Here is a 14,259-nt window from a genome sequence, read left to right as displayed (position 1 = left end):
AGTTTCTCGTAGGTTCTTGTCAGCTGGAAGGTTTCCTCCCCGTAGAGGTAAGATATTTGCTTTCGTAGATTTTCACGGGTACAGGAATGCAGGTTTTGGTGTCCTCGGGTGTCTTCCCGTGTAAAAGTTGGGGTGTCTAGGCGACGTTTCGACGAGGTCTCACTCGTCATCTTCAGGCTGGTGCTTTCGGCTTCTTGTTACTGGAACAGAGCGGGATCTCAATGTTTGAGTTCCTATAAATACTGTAGAGGGGGTGTGGTGTCTAGCCTCCAATGTTCTGGGCAGAGAGGAAGTTCCCAGGCTAGTGTGCCTTTTCTTAGTTCAGTTCGTTTCAGGATCCTTTCGGTGGCTGGGGTTTTAGAATGGAATTTAAGTTGGAAGCATGTGGGAATTAATTTGTTGTCTCGGCAGTTGCGTAGGAACAAGAGATCACATAAGATGGTGGCTCTTCGGACTTCTAGTTTCTCGTAGGTTCTTGTCAGCTGGAAGGTTTCCTCCCCGTAGAGGTAAGATATTTGCTTTCGTAGATTTTCACGGGTACAGGAATGCAGGTTTTGGTGTCCTCGGGTGTCTTCCCGTGTAAAAGTTGGGGTGTCTAGGCGACGTTTCGACGAGGTCTCACTCGTCATCTTCAGGCTGGTGCTTTCGGCTTCTTGTTACTGGAACAGAGCGGGATCTCAATGTTTGAGTTCCTATAAATACTGTAGAGGGGGTGTGGTGTCTAGCCTCCAATGTTCTGGGCAGAGAGGAAGTTCCCAGGCTAGTGTGCCTTTTCTTAGTTCAGTTCGTTTCAGGATCCTTTCGGTGGCTGGGGTTTTAGAATGGAATTTAAGTTGGAAGCATGTGGGAATTAATTTGTTGTCTCGGCAGTTGCGTAGGAACAAGAGATCACATAAGATGGTGGCTCTTCGGACTTCTAGTTTCTCGTAGGTTCTTGTCAGCTGGAAGGTTTCCTCCCCGTAGAGGTAAGATATTTGCTTTCGTAGATTTTCACGGGTACAGGAATGCAGGTTTTGGTGTCCTCGGGTGTCTTCCCGTGTAAAAGTTGGGGTGTCTAGGCGACGTTTCGACGAGGTCTCACTCGTCATCTTCAGGCTGGTGCTTTCGGCTTCTTGTTACTGGAACAGAGCGGGATCTCAATGTTTGAGTTCCTATAAATACTGTAGAGTATATATTATATATATATATATATATAATAGGCATACAAATTGTTTTTGCATGTTATCAAAATATTGAAAGCCTTGGCATTCTGTCCTATTGTATCCTATATTACATTCTACAATATCATGTCAATTTCAAATAGATATATATACTCACACACACGTTTGACTATAGTTATATATCTATACTTTCCACATAAAGATTCACTTATTTATTTGTTTTATATCCTGCCCCTCTCCTGGTCCACCAGGACACAAAGTAGCTCTCAGAATAAATTAAAACAGACACCCCCCCCCAAACACACATGATAAAGACATTATTATTTTTTAAGTAACCCAGCACAGAAAACACTTAAAAAAACCAATGAATTGTTTATTTAAAAATAAACAAATGATAGTGGTTGTGACAATTTCTTCACTTTAAGGTCCCAGTGTGGGTTGCAACAATATAAAAATGCAATATTAAAATCACTTAAGACAATTTACAGCCAGAAGGTTGTGGGGGGTTCCTACACAGACACATGGGGGGGTTAGGGTTAGGGGGCAATGTGAAGGCCAGTTCAAAGAGTTTGTTGCCTTTCTTCTCCAGAGGGTGCAGTATTCTGTTTTCTAGGTTTGCCAAATCTTGCAAAGAGGCAAACTGTGCTGGAGAGGGTAGCAATAATTTGGAGGCTAAACTGATGACAATTGCCAAGATGGTAAATTGCACTGCGGTCCTCAGCCATCTTCATTGCCAGCTTGAGGCTCAATTTGATATAAATCAGTCACACTGCTTAACATTGCAATTGTGCAGTGCCACCCAGGCTTTGGCGTGGACAGGGCCAGAGCATGGCTTGATGTGATAAGGACCTTTTCTTTGATGGAATGAAAAATGAAGATGACTTAAAAGTGAAAGCAAAGCTGTGGGATCTGCCATCCTCCTGTACTTCATGAAATCATCTCTGTTGTCATAGCCAAATGGCATAGTATTTAATGAAATGTTCAAGGAGGCCTCTTAGCAGACTTCCAGAGAGTCTCCTCTGGAACTCTGTTGACTCCCATCTTCTGTTGACTGTTCCAGTGCTTTTCCAACTATTTTTGTGGTCATTCTACACCATTCTAAGCAAGCTTGAGGAAGCTGAGGGTCGCTAGGTAAAGGTAAAGGTACCCCTGCCCATACGGGCCAGTCTTGACAGACTCTAGGGTTGTGCGCCCATCTCACTCAAGAGGCCAGGGGCCAGCGCTGTCCGAAGACACTTCCGGGTCACGTGACCAGCGTGACAAGCTGCATCTGGTGAGCCAGCGCAGCACACGGAACGCCGTTTACCTTCCCGCTGGTAAGCTGTCCCTATTTATCTACTTGCACCCGGGGGTGCTTTCAAACTGCTAGGTGGCAGGCGCTGGGACCGAACGACGGGAGCGCACCCCGCCGCGGGGATTCGAACCGCCGACCATGTGATCGGCAAGTCCTTAATGAACTGCAGTTCTCAGGATTCTCTGGGGGACAGGAAGCCATGACTCTTAAAGTAGAATAAGAGTGATTTAAATGTATGATATGGATGTGGCCATTAAGTCTCATGGTTTTCCCATGGAAACCTGTAAACTATAGTTTGGTAAGCTGCTGAGAATGTGTTTGTTTATGTGAGAACCCTTCCTTCACAGAACTACAAATCTCAGGATTCCTTCTGAGGCTAACTTATTTATTTGTATATTTCAGTCTAACTGCATTCTATATTCTGTAAACTTTCCCCTTAAGTTTCTCCTTTTTAATAAATCTAGAATTAACCAGTTGTAATATATCTAACTGTTTTCATTGTAATAGGTCTATGTTTGTATTGTTGCATGCCCAATCTCCAAGTGGTGCAAGATTCCAGGGGTTACCCTGGGTTCACATTTCCTTTGGAATGAGGCACAGCGAAGACCATGGTGTCTATGATATGTCTATGACATATATACAACCTGAGCCTACAATGGAGCGTCTCACAGCATTAATACCTCAAGGGGGCCTTGCTTCTCTCATAGCCACGGCCTTGGATTCCAACAGAAATCAAACATCGCTCTGTGTCTCTCAGTTCCCAGTTTGGTGCTTTGCCTACTGCTCACATCACTGCAAATGCTCAACTCTCACTTTGTCCTCCTAGCTACCCAGAGTTGAGAGAGCGAGCCCCATCCATTGTCATCTCCCACAGAACCCCTTCCTTTGTTCTCCTTAATGGCCCATCACCCAGGCTATCACCTCACCAGGTTTCTAGCCTGGCTATTCCAAGAATTAGAATAGTGATTAAATTTTAACATTTGCAGGATCCAGAGATTGGAAGGGTCTTGATGTCTTTTTCTTCTTTGGCGATCACTTATGGCTGAGTAAGATTGCCTCCCATAAACACGGTTTTAAAAGTGAGTCTGTAAGTGACTATGGAGGCCAATTCTGGATCCACACAGTGGGGACATAGGTTTCTGGGCGGGAGTTGATCATGGTGAGGGTTTGCCAAGCGTGCCTTCCTCTTAGCACGTTTCTCCCTTTCATCCGAGTTCAAGCGTAGTGCCTAACACACACATCCCAAACTTATAACAATATTACCCAGGTTTATTTGAAATCTGAGCCTGGAGGACACACACACACACAAACACACACACACACACACACACTATTTATTATTAACTGTACTTTTTTGTTTTCTATTTCTAGTGAATGAACACATGCTTCAGAATGCATAAAATTGCTGTGCTTCTGTGTTGATAGCACTTGGTACTTCATCATTAGAGATAAAAGTAGGTGCTCAGATGCAGCAATACTATCCTAAGATGAAGTACGCTGCTTTGATATATCATTGGTACTCAGATCACAACAGAGAAATCACTGATAACCTGTTATTTATTATTTTGGCTTTTGCAGTATTTTTCCAGTTGATATGGGTTTAACAAAAGGCGCTGTCCTATCCTATCTGTATCTCTCATGGTTTTTATGTAAATGGAGCAAGCAATATCAGTACCAAACTCCCTCCCAACTGAATAGGCACAAAGCCTGATCCTTTTCACCTGGGACGAGGAAACTATGGCCTTCCAGTTGTCATTGGACTATACCTGGGGTGCCACAGGTTCCCCATATCTGATATATATGGTTACTAAAGGCACGGACATGAAGATGAAAAGGGGTATAGTTTACTGGGATCAGGAAATCTAAGGGGTTGTAGTGGTCTGGTTGATGTTGCAGTCTAGCTGGAAATCAGGCTAATTTTAAACCAAAGCAACCAACATTTGTTTTACATTCTGTTTAGCCCTAATAAATGTGACACTAGAACCATTTTCCTGGGGGAGGTTGTGGCACATCTTCTCAAGGAGATTGTTCAAAATCAGAGGACATATGAAGGTACCTTCTACCAAGTCTGACCATTTGTCTGTCACACCCAGTGCTGTATATGTTTACTGGAAGCATCTCTCCAGTGCTTTTTTTTGGAGGGGGGGTTCGCAGGGGTATGAATACTCCTAAACATTTTGTGAATCTAAGCTTGGCCTCATTGAGGGGCAATATTTCAATATGAGTAGGAAAATGAGAGTACCCCAAACATATTTTAGGGGAAAAAACACTGCATCACTCCAGGGTTTCAGACAAAGGGTCTGTCCCAGCCCTACTTAGAAATACAGGATAGTGTACATAATAAGGTAAGAAGAGCCAGCTGAATCAGACCAATCACCCATCTAGTCCACCATGCTGTTCTCGCAGTGGCCAGCCAGAAGCATCAGTGGGAGCTCTCAAGTAGGACCTGACACTCTCCTTCTGTGGTTTCCAGAAACTGGTATTCAGAAGCCTACTGAATGTGGAGGCAGAGAATTGCCTTCATGGTCTGTGGAGACAGAGCATGGCTAGTGGCCATTGATAACCTGATCCTCCATAAATTTGTCTAGCCTCTTACAGCCATCCAAGTCAGTGGCCATCTTGGGACCTTCTGTGTGCAAAGCATGTGTTCTGCCACTGAGCTATGGCCCTTCCCATATGTTCATCACTTGGTGACTGAAACCTTGTGGGACTCTGCAGTGCTGCCTGGTGGTTCCTCTACCAAGTTTTGTAAGGATCCAAAAATTGGCATGGCAGCTTCATGCTTTACCAGCACACAGGTAGTGGAAGGGTTTGTAGGCATCAGACAAGCAAGTATTCTAGACTTTGCTTGAACTGAATTTTTTTTTGCAGACACCAAACCCAGCCTGCTCATCATTTAGACATCTGTAACACCACCCTAATTTATACTGACAGTTTTGCTGACTTTTTTTTAAAACAGCAGCCAAGTTTCAATATTTTTTATTTTTTATTTTGTGACAGCCAGCAAATATTCTCTTGGGAATCTCAGACATCTTTCAGACTCTGGGACACACTTTTTGGGTCTCGGTGTAACAATATGTTTGGCTGGAGCATATGTGATGGATTACAGAGAGGCAGGAGCATCCATTAGATTTTTCAGGCCACCCTTTTGGCTTCCTGTATCAATCTCCTTGAGAGAGGAGTAGCTTTTCCACTTGGTGGCTGCTTGCCAAGCTGACTTCCATTTATTGAGCAGAAGATGTTTCACAAAACTTGGCAGTCACTGATCCTTATTCCAAGACTCGGCTCCAGAACCATTGCACAGCCAGGACTGTGTTTTATACAGTGGGCTTCATGCAGTGGTCCTTTTCCTCAAGAAGGGGATTGCAGAAGTGGAATAGACTCAGAAAGGGGCAACCAAAATGATCAAGGAAGTGAAGCAACTCCCATATAAGGGAAAGGTTCCAATATCTGGGGCTTTTCAGTTTAGAGATAAGGCAAGTAAAAAGGAGACATGATAAAGGTGTATAAAATTATGGATACTGTGGACGAAGCGGGTAGAGAAAAGCCCCCTGCCTTCATAACACCAGAGGCAGTGTGCTTAGAATGTCAGACTTTGCCCTGGGAGACCAGGGTTCAGATCCCCACTTGGCCATGAAGGTCACTGGGTGACCTTGGGGGCCAGTCAATGCCTCTCAGCCTAACCTACCTCAGAGAGTTATTATATAGAGAGAGGGGGGGGGGACTCAGGGACATCCAATGAAATTTCATGTTGCAAGATTAAGACAGACAAAACAAAGCTATTCTTCAAACAGCACATAGTGGAACTGTGGAATTTGCTTCTGCAAAAAGCAACGATTTCCAACAAGTTGGATGGCTTTAAAAGAGAACTGAACAAATTAGTGAAGGTAAAAAAATCATCAGTGGCTACTAGGCATGATTACTATGCAATGTCTCTGTTGTTCTCAACACCAGTTGCTGGGAATCACAAATGAGGAGAGCACTTCTGAAGCACTCGTGACCTTTTTCCTGGCTTCCCATAGGAATCTGGTTTGGCCACTATGGTAACAGAATCCTCAACTAGATAGATCTTGTGCCTGATCCAACAGGGCTCTTCTTTTATTCTTATGTTTTTAGTTACCAAACATGATGGATGCCATCAATCATCCTCCTGTTTTATTTTCATTCTGCTGGCTGCCTGAGATTGCAAAAACAGACAGTGGTGCCATAAGGGCTGGGCAAAAGAGCCCAGACAGAGGATTCCACGCAGCCATGGGGGTGGGGTTCACTTCAAAAATGCTCCAGAATTGCCATGACTAAATGGTCACAGTGGCACAGAAGGAATTGACCAGCAGCATTGGCCTATGCTTGACAGGCTGAATGACATAATCACATATGAAGAGCCCTGCTGTATCAGGCCAATGGTCCATCTCGGCCAGCATCCTGTTCTCACCAGGGTCAACCAGATGCCTAGGAGATGCTGGAAGGAAATGCCTGAGTGAAGCAGCAGTACTCTCCTCAGTTGTGATTCCTGGCATACTGCCTCAGATATGCCACATGCACGCACAGCTGTGTCCACTGTCTATCCCTGCATTTTTCAGCCATCCGAGGCAGCAGTCTCACTCTGCCTTACAGCAGGGCAGGCCCTGCGAAAAGGTACCCAACATTGGGGGGGGGGGGCACATCAAGGGCAGTAACTTTCCATGAGCAAGTACCAGGAAATAGTATTAAGAATGTGAATAGGATGCCACCTTCTGAGTCAAAACTATTGCTCTACCTATCATCTACATCAGGGGTCAGCATCCTTTTTCGGCCGTGGACTGGTCCACCGTCCCTCAGACTATATTTTGAAGAGGGAAAAAAAGAACGAATTCCTATGCCCCACAAATAATCCATGGATGCATTTTAAATAAAAGCACACATTCTACTCATGTAAAAACACGCTGATTCCCGGACTGTCCGCGGGCCATATTGAGAAGGTGATTGGGTCGGATCCGGCCCCCGGGCCTTAGGTTGCCTACCCCTGATCTACATTGACTGGCATCATCTCTCCAGGATTTCAGGCAGAGTTAAGTTTTTCCTTTCACTGCTTCCTGATCCCTGATCCTGATACAAGGGTATGAACCTGAGAGTTTCTCCATCTGCTCTAGCACCGAGCTAAGGAAGTTTACCTAGTGCAAATCTTTATTATTTATTTAGGTTTTTTGAGGTGTTTCTATCTACCCCATCCCATTAAAATATTTAAGACAGCTTACAATGTGAAAAGATCATGATGGTAATAATAATGTAAACAAAGCAAACAAACAAAAGACATGGAGGCTACAGATTAATACAGCGACTAGCACCACCTTGAAATTTGTGATGAGAACTAAGATACCTGAACAATTAAAATTTGCAGCTCAACAGGCCAGGTAGCTGACAAATTTGCTTTATACAGTCACAGAACACTGTAACCAGTGGCAGAACTTCATGCTCCGGCACCGGGGGTGGTGGTGGTGGAGAGCAGGCAGGGGCAGGGCTGGCGCGCGTCCTGGGGGCGTGGCGTGCCACCTGCAGGGGTGTGGTGCCCGGTGCAGTCAGGCAGGAGGGCAGCTGCAATGGCACCCCACCGGGATCGTGCTGCCAGGGGCGATGCACTGCCCCCGCACTCCTCTTCCTCCACCACTGACTGCAACAGAGGGGTTTGGATGACATGGGACACTCTGTGGATACCTGGAGCATCTGTCTTGCTTTCTTCCTCCTCCTCCTGCTCTTCTGATTATTTACTAAGAATAGAGATTGAGAACACCTCTCCAAGTATACAGCTTAAAAGAAAAAGAAAACAACAACAACCAGCAGGAGCACTTGCTGAGCTAGGCCCATTTTGGTATTTATTATTATTATTATTATTATTATTATTATTACTACTACTACTACTACTACAACTTTTGCTGGATATGGATGCCAAATCAGCATTTCCTTGGCTAACTTGACTATACTCTGTTAGTGTAAAATTATTCTTTGCCTAGCTGATAAAAACCATGCAAGAGCATTTTTTTCTCATTCTTTCTCTGCCTCCCCCCATCTCTCTGGTCCAATTGAAAGTACTTGGCGCCATGAAAACACATTTAAAACTGGCCCAGGTTCTTGAGTAAGTCCATCATCCAATTCTTATTTCCCCCACAACAGAAATGACAGTTCACACTCCACTGTGCTCCTTTGTCCCGGAGATAATCTTTTCTTTGCAGTGGCTAGCGGAAAAGCAACTGAGATTTGACAGACAATATTACATTCACTTTGCAGAGTGTGCTCTGTTTCCCCTCTCACTATCTTTCTCGACAACAACAAAACCAAACAAAGCCATGCAAAAGCCTAGTTTTCTCTCCAACTCCCAAATTTGTATTGTCTGCTCTCATAATAAACTGTTGCATTATTGCTGGACTGTGATGCCTTCTCTCTCTCACCTATAATAGATTTGCAGAAACCAAACAGTGTGAAATGCCTTTGGCCATGTGTATCTAAAATTGGCTTTTCAGTGGAAGGGCTGGGCTCTAAATTGGAGGCGAAATATGCAAAGCTGTCTGCCTCCCCTCTAGAGCTGGTCTAGCCTTGCTATATTAATGTCATTTGAATCATGTATAACCCACCTTTCCACCAAATGTAGGTCTCCAAGAGACAAAAGTGAGTGGATCAATGTCAGGAACCTTCTCTGTCCTCCATCCATGCAAGGAAGCATCATCATCACAGGTCAAGAGCACCTGATTATAATTATTATTAATAATAAATTATTTATACCCCGCCCTTCCCGGTTCAAAAACCAGGCTCACAACAAATTTAAAACACTTAATTGTAAAAGCAACATAAAATACAGTATGAAAACATGAATACCAATAAAATTCAAAGTTCAGAAATCAATTTAGGGGAAATCCATCTAATAAGCATTAGATAGTCACCAGGGCTACTTGGCTGAATTAGTCCTACGTGGGCCAGTGAGGAGGCCATGGGAGAATTAGCTGTGGAGTCTCAGAGCAGGTAATCTTCATAAAAGGGGAGGGGGGAGAAGAGAAGGGAAATAAAAGATCAGGCTGAATTCAAATTAAAGGCCAGGTGGAATAGCTCTGTCTTACAGGCCCGATGGAAGGAGGTTAAATCCTGAAGGGCCCTAGTCTCATGGGACAGAGCATTCCATCAGGTCAGAGCCATCTATGATTAGGGCTGGTGCACAGATGTGGCCTCTAATCTCCCCAAGGCTGAACAGAAAGACCTGGAGGACTGCCCCATCCCTGGACCTGAGGTTTTCCACTCCTTATGAAATTGATTGTATTCGCTGACTATGAATGAAAGGGTTCCTTCAACCAGTGGAAATGTCTTAAGTTCTCCAGAAAAGGATGCAAGTATAAACATGGAGGCAAACACTCAAATAGAGTTTCTGTTTAATTCAGTACCCTCCAAAGACCTCCCCCCTCTCCCTTCTCCCTGCCTTTCTCACACACACCTCTGCCACTTACTTCATAAGATTCCACATGCTCCTTAATCTAGTAGGTGATGGCAGTGGTATTGATTCCATGGGTGTCTGGAAGGGAACATAATCCCTGTAATAAATATGGAAGCAAAAAACACCCATATAACCTGAGTTGCCAAGTGATGTTCTGCAGGGGTGCCAGGATGAAGGAGGGGGGTGAGGACCCTCCAAGACCCACAAGACATCATGTGGGAAAGCAATGATGGGAAGTAGGCAGTATGGTGTTCTCCAGAAGTTGATGGCCATCAGTGGTCAGCATCCTGACCATTGGCTATGTTAACCAAAGTGGATGTGAATTGTAGCCCAGTGACGTCTGGAGGGTACTATATTTCCTTCCCTATATGTTCTGAGGAAGATGGGGGAGAGACAGAGGCTTATGTAAAAGATTTCCCAAGTCTGTTTTTATGCCATATGGATGACTGCACACAAGACTGAACCTCTGTACATGCATTTGTTCTGGAAGCCAACACTTTATGCTTGTAATTGGTTTTTTTTTATTAAATAAAGTTTGTTTCTTTTTTTAAAAAAGGGCAAAAAGAAAAAGAAAAAAAGACAGAGATTAGAATCATCTCTGCATCTCTTGTAACATCTAGTTGGACCCAATGCAAGTATCACTTGGCTTTCTCCCCGTAACATTATCATCATCTCACTTATGCCAATTTAAGATGCATGGAAACCAACTTGAGATTCAAGATACCAACTTTTACGATTCTTCCCTGCATATTTAATTCATTAAATGGTATACGTTTGTTGATCTAATTTTACAGAACCAGCTGCACTCATTGCTGACTGAGCCCCATGTAACTTATTAACAGTGAAGAAGAAGTAAACAAGCATTTAATCAGCAATTAAGATTCTGCCTTAACTAAATCCAGCTAGCCAATGTGTTGTGGGTGTTTCCTACTGGAACAGACAATCTTTTATGACAAAATACACATTCTAGCACAGGGGATATTGGTGCAGAATTCAAATTAGTCTTAGTCTGAAATCAGGAGTACAACCGAGGTTGGTGACAGTATTCCTTTGGCAAGACAGCATTGGAAAGTTTTAAAGGAAACGTCAGGAAAATTCATGGAAGGTAATTTAATTCTGAAACAATTGGGCACAGGTTGCTATTATTTGTGAAGCAACTGAGACCACAGCCCCTTCCTCCCAAACTCCCTATGTGCCAGAGCTAGTTGGTGAATGAGGAGGCACCCAATTGTTCCAAGTGCAGAGGCAAGCATGCTTAGTTCCACTTCTCCACAACTTCTATGAGTTGGAGGGTATACCACTGAAGCAGGGAGGGCTCTGCCCCCATGTGATTTAGACCCCCTGGAATATCAGGAGAAAATTGCATAGAGGTGGACTATAGATGCATATTAAAAAAATTGTAAAAATGTTTGGTTGTGTTTTTTTAAAAAAAAAGTTTTGAAAAATACATTGAATTTGCCATAGCTCACCATCACCATTTAGTGTCACGTTTGTATAATGCACTTTACAACACGCTTAAAACGTTTTATTTGCAGATGTGTAGTTGAGTCCAGAGAGTCTTCATAGGTACAGAAGATTCTCTGCTTCTGAAGTTCACCTGTCAAGTCACGGAGAAAGCTCAGGCTTGAAATGGAAATGGAATGGAGGCAGGTGGTGTGGATGGATTCATTTGTGAGGCTTTTGGCATGATGTTCAGCTTCCCGCCAACTCTGTGGAAGCCCTAATGTGAGCTAAAAGGGTGAAAGGTTTTTTTAACGTAATAGAAAATGTTCCAACCAGAGCTGTGGGGCTTTGCCTTGTGATGTGCTTGGGTAATTTGTACAGCAAATGCAAGAACAGGAGATGACTGTGGAGTCAAACACAGAACTTAACAAGGCAGATGTTTCCCTGTCTCCCTCATTTGAATCTGACAGAGCAAAGGAGATGCTGTTTGTTTCACATGATTGTTTCCTTTGTCACTCTTCTTGATTGATCAGTGGCACAACAAATAGACCAATGCTGCAGGAAGGAAATAAAAGAGGCAGGCAGTGACTGCTGAGATTAGAGAGACCACAACTTTATTTGAAAGGAACTTGTCATTCCAAATTAGTCATTCAGACCAGTGGGGAGGTAGTGGTAACCTTTCTTACTGCAAAGCCCTGGGAGTCTGCAACGGACAGCTTGCTGAGATGGACTTTTGGCAGAAGGCAGCTCACTCAGGAATGGCATCTGTTAAGGAACATAGGGAGCTGCATTTTACTGGGTCAGACTCTTTGTCCGTCTGGCGCTGACTATCAGAGGCTCTCCAGGGTTTCAGGCACACGTTTTTCCAAGCCCTGTCAAGAGATACCAGGAATATGGGACCTTTTGCATGCAAATGATGTGGCCTAGCACTAAGCTAACGTCTCCCCTAAAATTAGAACAAGATTCTAGTCCTCATAGTTTTAAATAAATAGCTTGTTTAAACTGGTACATAGAAAGTTGACTTTTAATGTGCCAGACCACTGGAACATCTAGTTTAGTGTTGTTGACATGTGACTGGCAGCCGCTCTCCAAAAGTTTCTATGTTGATGGCATCCTCTATTTGAAGGGCGCATATAGTTTAAAGACAAAAAAACCCCATAAGAATGGAGAGAATCCTGGGCCTTGAAGTGGCCCAGCAACAGTTATTGCTCAGACAGCAGACCTACCACAAGTCTTCTGTTTCTTCATTCATTGAAATTATACCCCACCCTTCCTCTCCTAGGAGCACAGGGCAGCAAACAGATATGCAATTTAAAAACAAAGCAAGAACATACTAAAAACAATGACAATTTAAAGCACCCAAAAGCAATTACAGATAAAAACATTCTAAAAAGGTAGATTACAGTTAAAAACATTCTTCCATCCAATTATCTTGGGGGTGCCAGAGACAGTATTATTCAGCCCCCAATGGCCTGGGTAAGCAGAAATGCTTTCTAATTCCTTCTGAAAATTAATAATGATGGAGGCAGGAAAACAAGAATAGGGAGGGTATTCCACAACTGGGGAGCCACCACTGAATACCTTGCCTGCTGATAGTAGCATCCAAGATGGTTGGTATCCTGAAGTCATAGTCTTCCCCTACTATAGTGAGATGCATTATATTTTTTATTTAAAGTATAGTAATCATTTCTACATTTGCATCCATAGCATATATGCAACATTTATTCAAATCTGTGTTCTCTTTTTATCTTTAAAAAATAATAGTGGACACACAGGGCATCCTAACCACTTCTATGGTCACCCAATGAGATGGATGGGCTGTAGATTCAGGACACTCGAAGAGAAGTACTTATTTGCCCAGTTTATGAAGTTCCCACATGTTGACTTTCATAGATGAATATAGATAGATGATGATAGATGATGATAGATAGATGATAGATGATAGATAGATGATAGATAGATAGATGATAGATAGATGATAGATAGATAGATAGATAGATAGATAGATAGATAGATAGATATAGATAGATAGATGATAGATAGATAGATAGATAGATAGATAGATAGATAGATAGATAGATAGATGATAGATAGATGATAGATAGATGATAGATACACATACACGGCAAATGAAGGTAGGTTCCAACTCTGTTGGCAACTGCTTTGCCATAATAGATAAGCAGAGACTCCATGTTCAGAGGCATTGCACCTTTGAAGGCTAGATGCTGCATCACCAACAACATATGCATATATTATGCATTTATTATTATTATTATTATTATTATTATTATTATTATTATTATTATTATATAAATGCTTGCTCATTCTAAGGAAATGTACTTACTGAAACCAGTTCTCTGCTGACAAGACTGTGGGCTTGGTATCAGTGTGTGCATGTATGTATGTGAGTGCGTGCTTAACGTTACATTCGATCTGGAGGTCGCATTGTTATGCTTTTGATCCTAGCTAAAACTTCACAAGATGAAATGCTCCAGTGAGACCCAGTGAACTGTCCTTGCCTCATACTACGGCAAGGACAGTTAATTTGCCATAACTAATTGGAATATATCCAGCGTGTTAATAATATGAAAAATGAAAGCACCATCTTTGGGGCTAATGAGTCGTAGAAGGGACTGTGACTCGGGGGAGCATCTGTGGAATTGAAAAGTGTTCTCTGGACCTTTTGCCAGCGTGGGATGCAGTGCATTGTCCTTGCCACCTTAGCTTTCTATCTAAGCATGTGGGGCCGTTTTAAAGTACAGATTATCCAGTTGTTTTTACAGTCTGCATTCCTTCCAAAGTCTAGTAAAGGCCAACTGGCATCACTGAAAATTACATGGCAGAACTAGTAACAAGGGAGAGGCTTGCTTTGCTTTGTACTTTAGTATTACCCTACCTAATCCACACTT

This window comes from Podarcis gaigeae, assembly GCF_964106915.1.
Source record: "Podarcis gaigeae genome assembly, chromosome: Z".
Taxonomy (NCBI): Eukaryota; Metazoa; Chordata; class Lepidosauria; order Squamata; family Lacertidae; genus Podarcis; species Podarcis gaigeae.
Note: the sequence above shows the minus strand (reverse complement) of the source record.